The 14,062-nt window shown below is 43.3% G+C and overlaps 1 protein-coding gene across 1 annotated transcript in view; it reads right to left on the reverse strand.

Moving 5' to 3' along the window:
* The window catches only part of RRAD (RRAD, Ras related glycolysis inhibitor and calcium channel regulator), a 117,038-nt gene that overhangs the window by 41,871 nt on the left and 61,105 nt on the right, over window positions 1–14,062 (reverse strand). The gene's annotated exons all lie outside the window — the stretch shown is intronic.

A 14,062-nucleotide genomic window follows, 5' to 3' on the forward strand; every position in this document is an offset into this window, starting at 1 on the left:
AATAGAGCACTTGCTAAGCCAAAGCACAAAGGAGCAACTCTCTCTCTGTACAAGTCTCAGGCAAGCATGGAGAAACGGAACATGGCGGCCGCTATTTATAGGGTAGGGGCTGGCCAGGGTCCCCCTCTGTGATTGGCTGCCGTCAGAGGGCCTGGGAGCCCTCTGATTGGCTCTAAGGACATCAATCTGGGCTATGACGCTATTCGAGCTCGGTACCGAGCTCGAATAGCGCCGGGTTGCTCGAATAGCTCGAATAGTGAATGGGCTATTCGAGTGTACTCGGATAGCCCATTCGAATAGCTCCAGCTATTCGGAGCTCGAATACCGAGCTCGAATAGCTGAAAAAGAGCTCGAATATTCGAGCTACTCGAATATTCGAGCTCTGCTGAGCACCACTGCTCCTCCATGGGCGCCGCGCACTGACAGCCTGCAGTACCGCTACAGGACATCAGATGTCATTACACCTACACGGTGGTGACATGATGAAGGTGATCATCTTGGTAATCTTCTTTCTTCTTCCATTTTGCTGCACTGCGCGTCAACGGTACCCTAACGATTATTTCCTTCTGCCTGTGCCCCCCTTCTTCTACTTGCCAGTCTGTACCCAGGGCGGTCCCCCTGTCCGTACTGACCAAGAAACGGTCCTGACCCTGATAATCTATTCAAGGAAAGGTAAAGATTTCTCATGGCAAAGGGGGTATCAGCTACTGATTGGGATGAAGTCCAATTCTTGGTTGAAGTTCATTTTAACCAAGATGCCCATATAAATAACCACTTTGCTTGAGGTTTGCTTACAGAATGTAAAATGCACACACTCTCATGGAGTAGATCTCAGAGTGCCTCATACCCCTGTGATGTCACTAGTTTCTTATGATTTGATTGGTTAAAGGACCACTAATGCGAAAATTGTAAAATATAAATAAACATATATTTACATTTATGTAAACATATACATATAAGAAGTAAATTTCTTCCAGAGTAAAATGTGCTTACTTTTGTCATATGTTGCCGTGACTTGCCGTAGGTAGCAGAAATCTGACAGAACCGACAAGATTTGGACTAGCCCATCTCCTCATGGGGGTTCACAGTGTTTTATTTATTTTTTATTATTTAACTTTATCAGTTAGCCATTAAAAGGTATTACTTTTACAAGACTTTGGTTTTTTCTACCTACATATATTGTTTGGCTAACACGGTACAGAAACGTTTTTACTACTATTTATTTTCAAAAGCGCTTAGTGAATGGCAGCTGCTCCATCCAACTGCCAAAAAAGTGTGCAGCGAGCAGGGAGACTAGCCAGCATATTTGTATAAGTCCTTTGCAGGTAGTGTATTTTTAAAGGGGAACTGAAGAGAGAGGTATATGGAGGCTGCCATATTTATTTCCTTTTAATCAATACCAGTTGCCTGGCAGCCCTGCTGATCCTCTGCCTCTAATACTTTTAGCCATAGCCCCTGAACAAGCATGCAGCAGATCAGGTGTTTCAGACTTTAAAGTCAAATCTGACAAGACTAGCTGCATGCTTGTTTCTGGTGTTATTCAGATACTACTGCAGAGAAATAGACCAGCAGGGCTGCCAGGCAACTGGTATTGATTAAAAGGAAATAAATATGGCAGCCTCCGTATACATCTTACTTCAGTTCCCCTTTAAAGACTAAAGGCCATGCTTAGAATCCCCCATGAGGACCTAAGCTGGTTGAAAACGGTTATGTCAGATTTCTACTACCTACTGTAAGTGACAGCAACATAGGAGAAAAGTAATTTATGGCTCATTTTACTCTGGGAAAAAAATATTTCTTATTAGTTTGTGTACATGTATTTTAAATTTTACATTTTTTCGCGATAGTGGTCTTTTAAATAGTAAGTCAGCAAGTGCGGTTTTTTTTCCCTTCCATTTCATTACATTTGATCCGAGCCTTCCTCTGTTCGGGTACAAATGATTTCTGAAGCTCAGAGCAGACCCAGACGAGGTCACCCCGCTCCTCCAATGTCACTGCTGGCTGAATTATAGGCCTAATTTCAGTTAAACACTCCGGGATGAAGTGACATTTTTCAAGATGACACAGCTGCAGCGGGAAATGACACAGCCAAGGCGAGGAAGTGCGATTTACAGGGCCGGTTCTCTCATGAAGCAAGCTGAAACATTTGCATCAGGTGCAGAGATTGCAGGGGCAGCATGTTTGTGCTGTGTTTACACTAAAAGCATGCAGTGAGAGTAGGAGGCGAGAGGAGAGCGAGGTGAAGAGGTCATCATTGGGAAAAAGCAGCTTGTTGTGCTGTATGAGGAGTCTGGCAGTGAGTGAGGAGGGGGGAGGCAGGAGAGATATCACTCTCATTACAGTTGTCCTTTAACTTTTTAGCACTTTGCAATAGAAAATGTAGGTGAAAATGTACTGTCAAAATTATTTGAGTATTTGTTTGCTTGCTGGTGGTGTAAAAGGCATTTTATAAGTTGTGAAAATATCACCTAGGAGAAAACTCAGGTGAAAAAGTGAGCCTGTGCGTGAAATTCCTTATCTTAATAGCTAAGCATTGCGGGAGAATAGAGCTTGCTGATTCAAAACTTCCTGTCTGTAAGATACAAGCTCTAGTTTATTGGTTCATTTAAAAGAAAACAGTAAGCCTTCAGCTTGTAAGCCTTCTTTAGACTCTATTCCTGTTGGCTGACAGTTAGAACATACAATAAGAAGGAGATAGAGAGATTTTTTTTTTTGGAAATATAATTGTCATCCAGATACATAAATTACAGGGGATCTTGTAAGAATTGTGAGGTATTTATGGCAAATAGATAAGACCCTTGGTTTACTTTACGTCTATATAGACTCAGGCTGATATGGATAGTTTATTGTACAGTAGACTCTATCCTGTTCAGTGTATGCTGTTGGAGCCTGGAAACATTTAATAGTATGTGGGGCGGGGGGGGGGGGGGGGGGTAGCACGCAGTGAGCACAGTGATTGCCAGGGGGGCAGTGCCCTAGTGTAGCACCACCCATGCAGGCTCCTAATGTGCAGGAGACTAATGCCACGCTCCTAATATGAAAGAGACTATTGTCAGCCTCTTAATGTGAAAGAGACTAATGTCAGGCTCCTAATGTGCAGAAGAGTAATGTCAGGTTCCTAATGTGCAGGGGACTAATGTCAGGCTACTAATGTGCTGAAAACTACCTTCAGGCTCCTAATATGCAGGAGACTAATGTCAGGCTCCTAATGTGCAGAAGAGTAATGTCAGGTTCCTAATGTGCAGGGGACTAATGTCAGGCTACTAATGTGCTGAAAACTACCTTCAGGCTCCTAATATGCAGGAGACTAATGTCAGGCTCCTAATGTGCAGGAGACTAATGCCAGGCTCCTAATGTGCAGGAGACTAATGGAAGGGTCCTAATGTGCAGGAGACTAATGCCAGGCTCCTAATGTGCAGGAGACTAATGGAAGGGTCCTAATGTGCAGGAGACTAATGTCAAGCTCCTAATGTGCAGGAGACTAATGTCAGGCTCCTAATGTGCAGGAGACTAATGTCAGGCTCCTAATGTGCAGGAGAGTAATGTCAGGTTCCTAATGTGCAGGGAGACTAATGTCAGGCTACTAATGTGCTGAAAACTACCTTCAGGCTCCTAATATGCAGGATACTAATGTCACGCCTCTAATGTGCAGGAGACTGATGTAAGGCTTCTAATGTGCAGGAGACTAATGTCAGGCTCCTAATGTGCAGGAGACTAATGTCAGGCTCCTAATGTGCAGGAGACTAATGTCAGGCTCCTAATGTGCAGGAGACTTATGTCAAGCTCCTATTGTGCAGGAGACTAATGTCAGGCTCTTATTGTGCAGGAGACTCATGTCAGGCTCCTAATGTGCAGGAGACTGATGACAGGCTCCTAATGTGCAGGAGACTAATGTCAGGCTCCTAATGTGCAGGAGGCTAATGTCAGGCTACTAATGTGCAGGACACTAATGTCAGCCTCCTAATGTGCAGGAGACTAATGTCAGGCTACTAATGTGCAGAACACTAATGTCAGGCTCCTAATGTGCAGGAGACTAATGTCAGGCTACTAATGTTCAGGAGACTAACGTCAGGCTCCTAATATGCAGGAGACTAATGTCAGGCCCCTAATGTGGAGGAGACTAATGTCAGGCTCCTAATGTGTAGGAGACTAATGGAAGGGTCCTAATGTGCAGGAGACTAATGTCAGGCCCCTAATGTGGAGGAGACTAATGTCAGGCTCCTAATGTGTAGGAGACTAATGGAAGGGTCCTAATGTGCAGGAGACTAATGTCAGACTCCTAATGTGCAGGACTCGGAGACTAATGTCAGGCTCCTATTGTGCAGGAGGCTAATGTCAGGATCCTAATGTGCAGGAGACTGATGTCAGGCTCCTAATGTGCAGGAGACTGATGTAAGGCTACAAATGTGCAGGAGACTAATGTCAGGCTCCTAATGTGCAGGAGACTAATGTCGGGCTCCTAATGTGCAGGAGACTAATGTCACGCTCCTAATGTGCAGGAGACTAATGTCGGGCTCCTAAAGTGCAGGAGACTAATGTCACGCTCCTAATGTGCAGGAGACTAATGTCAGGCTACTAATGTGCAGGAGACTAATGTCAGGCTACTAATGTGCAGGAGACTAATGGAAGGGTCCTAATGTGCAGGAGACTAATGTCAAGCTTCTAATGTGCAGGAGACTAATGTCAAGCTTCTAATGTGCAGGAGACAAATGTCAGGCTCCTAATGTGCAGGAGACTAATGTCAGGCTCCTAATGTGCAGGAGACTAATGTCAGGCTCCTAATGTGCAGGAGACTAATGACAGGCTCTTAATGTGCAGGATACTAATGTCAGGCTCCTAATGTGCAGGAGACTAATGTCAGGCTACTAATGTGCAGGAGACTAATGCCAGGCTCCTAATGCGCAGGAGACTAATGGAAGGGTCCTAATGTGCAAGAGACTTATGTCAAGCTTCTAATGTGCAGGAGACTAATGTCAGGCTACTAATGTGCAGGAGACTAATGGAAGGGTCCTAATGTGCAAGAGACTTATGTCAAGCTTCTAATGTGCAGGAGACTAATGTCAGGCTACTAATGTGCAGGAGACTAATGTCAGGCTACTAATGTGCAGGAGTTTAATGGAAGGGTCCTTATGTGCAGGAGACTAATGGAAGGGTCCTAATGTGCAGGAGACTAATGGAAGGGTCCTAATGTGCAAGAGTCTGATGTCAAGCTTCTAATGTGCAAGAGATGTAAAAATACAAAATAATAATATATTAATTAAAATTAGCCTCTTCTGATGACAGTCGCCTCTCTGGTGTGTTGCAGCAGTGAAAGGGTTACTCCACCTGCAGACGAACCAATGGCTGGCTGTACCCGCTTTATCACAACAAAGGGCTGCCTTGTGCTTCTGCTATGTGTGACGTCACCACCCCCACATTTCCTTATAAGGGAAGGGTTGCCTGGATGCGGGGATCCCCTCTTTGTATGAACATGGCAGAGGCGGAGGGCTTTCTATGCTGATGCTGACAAGAAACCTCTGCTGCTGTCACTTGTTACTCTTTGAATAAATCTGCATTATAATGCCAGGCAGGGCAGCCTGTCATTCAAACTACTTTCTTTTATTAAAAATCAAAAGATGTACTGCTTATATAGCTACCTAGGATTGTGTGACATTTGTATGCCATCTACTGGTGTGCGCAAGGACTACATGGCAGGCTTTTTAAGGACCCCTGAACTGAGAGGGATACAGAAGCTACCATATTTATTTCCTTTTAAAGAAAACCTGTAATGAAAAAAAAAAAAACCTCTGGGGGCTACTTACCTGGGGAGGGGGAAGCCTCTGGATCCTAACGAGGCTTCCCGCGTCCTCCGGTGTCCCGGCAATCCAGTGCTGCAGCCCCCGAACCGCGACAAGGTAAATATTTACCTACCGCGATCCAGCACAGACGCATTAGCAGCTCTCCTTTCGGGTTAAGGTGGAAATAGCTGAACCCGATCGGATCCACTCTACTGTGCAGACGCGATTCCTTTGTGCCTGCGCAGTAGAGCGGATACGATTGTGTTCGGCTATTTCCGCCTTACCCAAACGAAGAGCCGCTAATGCGCTTGCGCTGGATTGCGGGGAGGTAAACATATCAAGCCTTGTCAAACTTGTCGGGGGAGGTTTCGGGGAGCCAGCGCTGCATTCTCTGAAGCTGCAGAGGACGGGGAAGCCTAATTGAGACCCTGAGGCTTTCCTATCCCGAGTTAAAGGAATACTATCAATACCCAAGTGTTCTAAAATGACAATGTACAAATAATGTCTAAGTAGCTGTGTAAACATTTTCCTACTTTTCATGTTAAATATCAGAGGCAAAAGCTGTAATTTGTTGAGGGTAGGATTTAGCTATATTGGGACAAATCAATTGCAGAAGGGGTGTCTGCTTCAATGCACAGCCAGTGTTGCATATCAGACTACAGAAAGCAAATATCAAACATATCAAACTCTGAACGCAAAAACAGTATGAAAAGCTGTGACAATTAGTTACATTTCCTCTGCTCTCTTCAGACACGTCAGTCAGAAACACAGGACACAGGAGCTGCAGCTGTTGGGAGCTCTCTCTCTGTCACACACAGTTACACATAGGGTTAACTGATCAAGTGTGAGGGGAATTTCCCCTCTCCTCATGGCTCAGTCAGCCGTCAGTTTTGGTGTCAGTAAAGTGTGAAAGTATTTTGATAACAGTAAACAAAGAGTTTGCTACTAAAATGTATACACCAGTACTTAGCAGCACTTTCCAAACAATTCCTGTGTCAATTTAAAAAAATATATGAATCGATAGTATTCCTTTAAGTATTCCTCCCAGGGTTTTTTTTTTAGAGTACAGAATCTCTTTAAACAATACCAGTTACCTGGCAGTCCTGCTGATCTTTCATGCATCAGTAGTGTCTAAAGCTGCCATATGAAACAAGCATGCAGTAAATCCAGTCAGACTTCAGTCAGAAACATCTGATCTGCCTACTTGCTCAGGTTCTGTGGTTAAGTAGTAGTATTAGATGCAGAGGATCTGCAGGGACAGCCATATGCATTCTTTAAATGGAAATAAATATGTCAGCCTCCGTATTCCTCTCACGTCAGATGTCCTTTACAGGGCAACTCCAGGATACATTAAATAAAATGTATCCCCCAAATGTTACCAGTTCGTTGTTAATTTTTATCTTCGCTGGACGTGATTTTTTCAGGATTTCTAAAACAGGCATATTTGCCCCTGTGAATCGAAATATTCTTGAAGGAATTATACAGAAGAAGATGGAGGTGCTCTGTGAGTCAGGTAGAAGCAACAGAGCAGAGGGGGAGCCTGAATAAGACTGAAAAAGATCAGCTCAGTGTAGAGCTGAGCTGATGCTGCCCCCTTCAGTCTGCTGCCATGAATCACGTGATTGTCTGCTTCATGGTAGGGCCGTCCTGGGTGCATAGAGAAGGCAGAACTATACAGACAAAAGACAAATGAAATACTTACTTGGGAGGTATCAGCAATCTGGGATCCCCTTATAAAGAGGATTTCCAGATTCTACTACAAGTCCCTACAGATGTACATAAATGCAGCCAGATGCACCCAGAAATGTGGGTGTTCAGGAGATATTCAACTGAAAAACCTCCTACTACTATTTGTAAAACAAAATACTGTATTTTTTGGACTATAAAACTTAATTTTTCTCCCCCAAAAGCGGGGAAAAAAGTCACTGCATCTTTTAATCAAAATGCAGGGAGTTCCTGACTTGTGAACGCCTCCCAATACAAACCTCCAACCCGCCGCAATGTCGGGGACTCCCTATACTGTGCCCATGCAGAGGAGGACACAGGGGGACTCAAAGGGGTGTAGATGAGGACACAAGGGGGACACAAAGGGGCATAGAGGAGGACACATGGGAGACACAGGAGGACACGGGGGACAGAGGAGGACTCAGGGAGACACAAGAGCTACAAGGGGGCATAATCCACAAGATGCCACTTCAACATGGATGCACCAGGTTTAGTATATTTTTTCTCCCCTGGTTTTGTCTTCTAATCCTAGGTGTGTCTTATAGTCAGGAGCATCTTATAGTCTGAAAAGTACGGTAATTGTAAAATATTGGTATTGAACACTGATATTTTACTATTGGTAAACCTAAGCCTATTCTCCCACTACCGAAGCCTGACCTTTGCCACCCCCCTACCCTAATCTTAACCGCCCCCACCATCGCAACCTTTTCACCATGGTTAACCTTAACTCTTCCTCCCCCATGACTAAGCTTAATTGTCCCCTACACGGCAACCAGTCCCCTCCCCCCAATTGCTAACTTTAACCCTTCCTCCCCCATGATAAAGCTTAATCGTCCCCACTATGGCAACCTTCTCACAGCTAACCTTAACCCTTTCTCCTTCAACTTTAACCACACCTGCTGCCACAACCTTCCCCCCCTTCCCACAACTAACCTTAACTCTTCCTCCCCCAGGCTAACCTTAACTGTTCCCACCATCGGTACAAAAAAACCCCCAAAAAACAAAGATAATAATAATTCCTATATTGCTTTTCTCCTCTCAGACTCAAAGTGCTTGCAAGGCAGCGAGAGTGCAATCAGAAGGCAGTAGCAGTGTTAGGGAGTCTCGCCCAAGAACTCCTACTAAATAGTTGCTGGCTTACTGAACAGGAAGCACTGAGATTCAAACCCTGGTCTCTTATGTCACAGGCAGAGCCCTTAACCATTACACAATCCAGCCACTGTACAAAAAATGTATGGACGTTGAATTTGGGCGATTGTGTCGCCCATTAAAAACGTCAGGAGTCGGGGCCTGCAGCAATATATTGGGAATACTGAATAATTTAGCACAATTTTCTACATATCATTGCGGTGCCTCTTTAAATGTGTTCTGCACAGAAAAATCTCATGATGAAAAGAAAACCTCTACAAACTGTACACAAAAAAATGTCACTGTGTGTACCTGAGCCAGTATAATACCCATAATCCTCCTGTGTAGTGGTTATTCCAAATCCAGAGATCTCCCCTGGTGTACAGAGTTACACAGAACTATCCTCACTACACAAAAAGCCTTTAATCTTGAGCAATTGGCAGAATATGTCTTACAAAAGAGGAAGCCGGGCGAGCTCCTCTGTACTGCAGCCAAAGCACACACATATTCACACCTGAGAAGAGAACCGAGAGAATAGGGATTTATTCTCAGGTGTAATTAGCTTAATTACAGTCACAAACTTTACAGCAGAACATGGAAGCATTGTGGGCGTCCGCCTGCGATCTGAAAATGAAATGAAGCTGTTCTGCTCAGCATGACTATTAAACTGAAGCGAGAGGGATACGGACCGGTATGGGGGCTGCCATATTTATTTCCTTTCAAACAATACCGACTGCCTGGCAGCCCTGTTGATCCTCTGCCTCTAATACTTTTAGCCATAGACTCTGAGCATGCATGCAGCAGATGTTTATGACATTGTCAGATCTGACTAGATTAGCTGCATGACTGTTTCTGGTGTGATTCAGACATTACTGCAGCCAAAGAGATCAGCAGGGCTGCCAGCAGTGGCGGCTCCAGGATTTTTTTTGGGGGGTGCTATGCAGGTGCTGGACCAATTTCCGGGGTAGCTGATGACCCACTTTACGCACTGTGGCAAAAATGGGTGTGGCTATAACATGGCAAAAAATTGGGCGTGGCCATGGTCGGATGAGGGTGGAGCTAACTGTAATTTAAAGTGAACCCGGGGTGAGAGTGATATGGAGGCTGCCATATTTATTTCCTTTTAAACAATACTAGTTGCCTGGCAGCCCTGCTGATCTATTTGGTTGCAGTAGTGAACTGAATTACACCAGAAATAAGCATGAAGCTTATCTTGCCAGTTCTGACAATATTGTCAGAAACCCCTGACCTGCTGCATGCTTGTTTAGGGTGTATGGTTGAAAGAATTAGAGGCAGAGGACCAGCACGGCAACTAGTATTGCTTAAAAGGAGATAAGTATGGCAGCCTCAATATTATTCTCACCTCAGGTTCCTTTTAAAAGTGCAACGCAAAGACAGTGGGCTCAAGTTTTGGTGACCCTTTCCCCAGAAAATTCACATAATTGTGCAGGTTTTCTCGAGGAAATACACGTAATGTGACAGATTTGCCCAGAAAATATATGCAAATATTTGTGGCAGATTTGACCAGAAAATACATGCAATCATGTGGAAGATTTGGCCAGAAAATACATGCAATCATGTGGCAGATTTGACAAGAAAATACGTGCAATCATGTGGTAGATTTGACCAGAAAATACATTCAATCATGTCAGCAGATTTGCCCAGAAAATGCATTCACTCATGTAGCAGATTTGACCAGAAAATACATGCAATCATGTAGCAGATTTGACCAGAAAATACATGCAATCATGTCAGCAGATTTGACCAGAAAATACGTTCAATCGTGTCAGCAGATTTGACCAGAAAATAGTTCAATCATGTCAGCAGATTTGACCAGAAAATACGTGCAATCATGTAGCAGATTTGCCCATAAAATACATGCAATCATGTAGCAGATTTGAACAGAAAATACATGCAATCATGTAGCAGATTTGACCAAAAAATACATGCAATCATGTAGCAGATTTGACCAGAAAATACGTGAAATCATGTGGCAGATTTGCCCAGAAAATACATGCAATCATGTAGCAGATTTGACCAAAAAATACATGCAATCATGTAGCAGATTTGACCAGAAAATACGTGAAATCATGTAGCAGATTTGACCAGAAAATACGTTCAATCATGTCAGCAGATTTTACTAGAAAAAATGTGCAATCATGTAGCAGATTTGCCCAGAAAATACATGCAATCATGTAGAAGATTTGACCAGAAAATACATGCAATCATGTAGCAGATTTGACCAGAAAATGCATGGAATCATGTGGCAGATTTGCCCAGAGAATACATGCAATCATGTAGCAGATTTGCCTAGAAAATACGTAAAATCATGTGGAAGATTTGACCAGAAAATACATGCAATCATGTAGCAGATTTGACCAGAATATATGTTCAATCATGTCAGCAGATTTAACTAGAAAATACGTTCAATCATGTCAGCAGATTTAACTAGAAAATACGTTCAATCATGTCGGCAGATTTGCCCAGAAAATACATGCAATCATGTCAGCAGATTTGACTAGAAAATCATGTCGGCAGATTTGCCCAGAAAATACATGCAATCATGTAGCAGATTTGACCAGAAAATATGTGCAATCATGTCGGCAGATTTGACCAGAAAATACGTGCAATCATGTTGGCAGATTTGACCAGAAAATACGTGCAATCATGTTGGCAGATTTGACCAGAAAATACATGTAATCATGTGGCAGACCTGGCCAGAAAACACTTTAATCATGTAGCAGACCTGGCCAGAACATACACGATACACTTGGCTGCTAATCTAAATTAAAAAAAAAACATTTACTCACCTGAAGCAGAGCTCCTGCCCCGGCCTCCGTTTAGCTCCCACGATCCTCTGCAGCCAGCAACTGATACTCCCGCGCTGAGAGCAGGGCTATGGGAAAATGGCGCCCGAAGCCCTGCACTGCAGACTCTCCAGAGCAGGGCTTTGGACGCCATTTTACCGTAGCCCTGCTCTGCCGCTGCCGGAGCTGCTGGCTGCTGCTGCTGCGGTGAACTGACACTGCGTCTATTAGACATCGAAATTCAGTTCACGCTGGGGGATGCTTGAAGAATTTTAGGGGGTGCTTCAACCCCCAAAGCACCCCCCTGGCGCCGCCACTGCTGCCAGGCAACTGGTATTGTTCTATAAGGCTAGGTACAGAAGTAAACAGGAGTGCCTCAAAACAGGAGGAATTCTGGGCCTGATGCACTAAAGGCCTTTACTGGTAAAAGGTGAACTTTATCGATGGTTATAAGGTGAACCTGAAGTGAAAATAGACTTATGAGATGATGAATATTGATGGTCATGTCTAGGTGAATTCATGGAGAAGCATATGATTTGTTTGATCATCTGATTTTAACGGAAATATTAAGAAAAAAATGGAAAAAAATTATTATTTCTCAGTTTTCAGCTATCACAGCTTTAAAATAATACATGCTACCATAATTAAAATCCACATATTTTATTTGCCCATTTGTCCCGGTTATTACACCATTTAAATTATGTCCCTATAACATGGCGTCAATATTTTATTTGGAAATAAAGGTGCATTTTTTTTTCAATTTGCGTCCATCACTATTTACTAGCTTATAATTAAAAAAAATATAGTAATATACTTGACATGCATATTAAAAAAGTTCAGACCCAGGGGACAAATAGGCACATAATGGGTTTTAATTACAGTAGCATGTATTCTTTTAAAACTATAATGGCTAAAAACTGAGAGATAATGCATTTTTTCCCCAAAACATTTCTTATTTTTCCTGTTAAAACACTTTTAGAATAAAATAATTCTTAGCAAAAAAATACCCCCCAAAGAAAGCCTAATTGGTGGTGAAAAAACAAGATTGTTTTGTTGTGATAAGTAGTAATGAAGTTATAGGCGAATGAATTGAAGGAGCGCTGACAGGTGAACACCCTTCTAGGTGAAGCGGTTAAAGGTAAGGACAACTGAAGTGAGAGGTCTATGCAGGCTGCCATATTGATTTCCTTTTAAGGATTACCAGTTGCCTAGCTGTCCTGCTGATATTCTGTCTACCATACTTTTAACCATAGACCCTGAACAGGCATGCAGAAGATCAGGTGTTTCTAACATTATTGTCAGATCTGACAAGATTAGCTGCATGCTTGTTTCTGGTGTTACTCAGACACTGCTGTAGCCAAATAGATCCGCAGGGCTGCCAGGCAACTGGTATTGCTTAAAAGGAAATAAATATGGCAGCCTTCATACTCATCTCACGTCAGTTGTCCTTTAAAGGTTGCACCCCTTGTGATCTGCCCGCATCACACCACAGCGCACAAAGCGTCAATCATATGACCCTGAGGCAGACTGCGCCGACAGGGTTATATGAATAGCACCGCTCCCGTACGCCCCTCTCCGCCCCCTGCCCAATAACATACTCCCTGCTGGACAGGAAATACATAACTGGGATTCTCGGTGTTCCCCGTCATATTACCGTTCTGTGCATGCACGCCGCACTGCCGCCACCAACATATTTCTGTGTCATCGCGGAAGTCAGATGGTAACATGCTGTTGACTTTGCAGCAGCTCGGCAGCGGATCGGGCACATCCGGTGCAATGCGAAATTATAAGTGTGCTGGGCTCCATTGCCTTACATTGCCGTTGCATTACCCTGCGGTAAAACAAGCTAACCCAACATGGAATTCCGACGGAAGTGTAAACGGGCCTCAGTGTAATGTACCTGTAACACCAATTCCTGTGCATGAAACCATAGTAAATACTTTTCTTTTCTTTATATTGCTTGCGTCAGGAAGTAAAAAAACATATTGCTTTGCAAAAGCGCTTTGAATAGCGCTTTACAAAAAATCGTAGCGTAAAGGTAAGCGCCGGGAGGGGAAAAAAATCACTTACAAAATCACAAAACACTGGCGTTTGCGATTTTAGATGTGAACAAAGCCTCCCAAAATCGCAATCGCTGAAAAAAACAACTCCATCTTTCTCGGCTTTGGAAATAAGGGACTGCAGGTTCAATCAGGTACATTCTCCAGGCTGTAATAATTATTTATTGGGATGGGCAATGATTTATATACATTTTAATTGATGTAGAATTAAATGTTTTTATTATTTGAAAAGCAGGGTTTATTCCTCCTTTGGGCATATTCACAGTGGGACATTGTGTTTTAAGTCGCAATGTGTCTGCGTTTAGAGGTAACGCGCTGTGACTCACCCATAGGATTATCATTGCAGTGCGGCAAGCTGCGTTATAAGACTTTATAATAACGCAGCTCCGCAACGTGGCACTGTGAATGCGACCTTTAAGTTTAAAGGGCCATGAGTGTTGGCGGAGGAGGTGGTGGTCACCAGTATGCTGCTGTATGAGATATTTGATTGATTTATTGCAAAAAAAAAAAAAAGCATTCTTGAAATAACAAAATGTACATGCAATGAAAAAGTGAAATAAACATT

The sequence above is a fragment of the Hyperolius riggenbachi genome, chromosome 11 (assembly GCF_040937935.1).
Source record: "Hyperolius riggenbachi isolate aHypRig1 chromosome 11, aHypRig1.pri, whole genome shotgun sequence".
Taxonomy (NCBI): Eukaryota; Metazoa; Chordata; class Amphibia; order Anura; family Hyperoliidae; genus Hyperolius; species Hyperolius riggenbachi.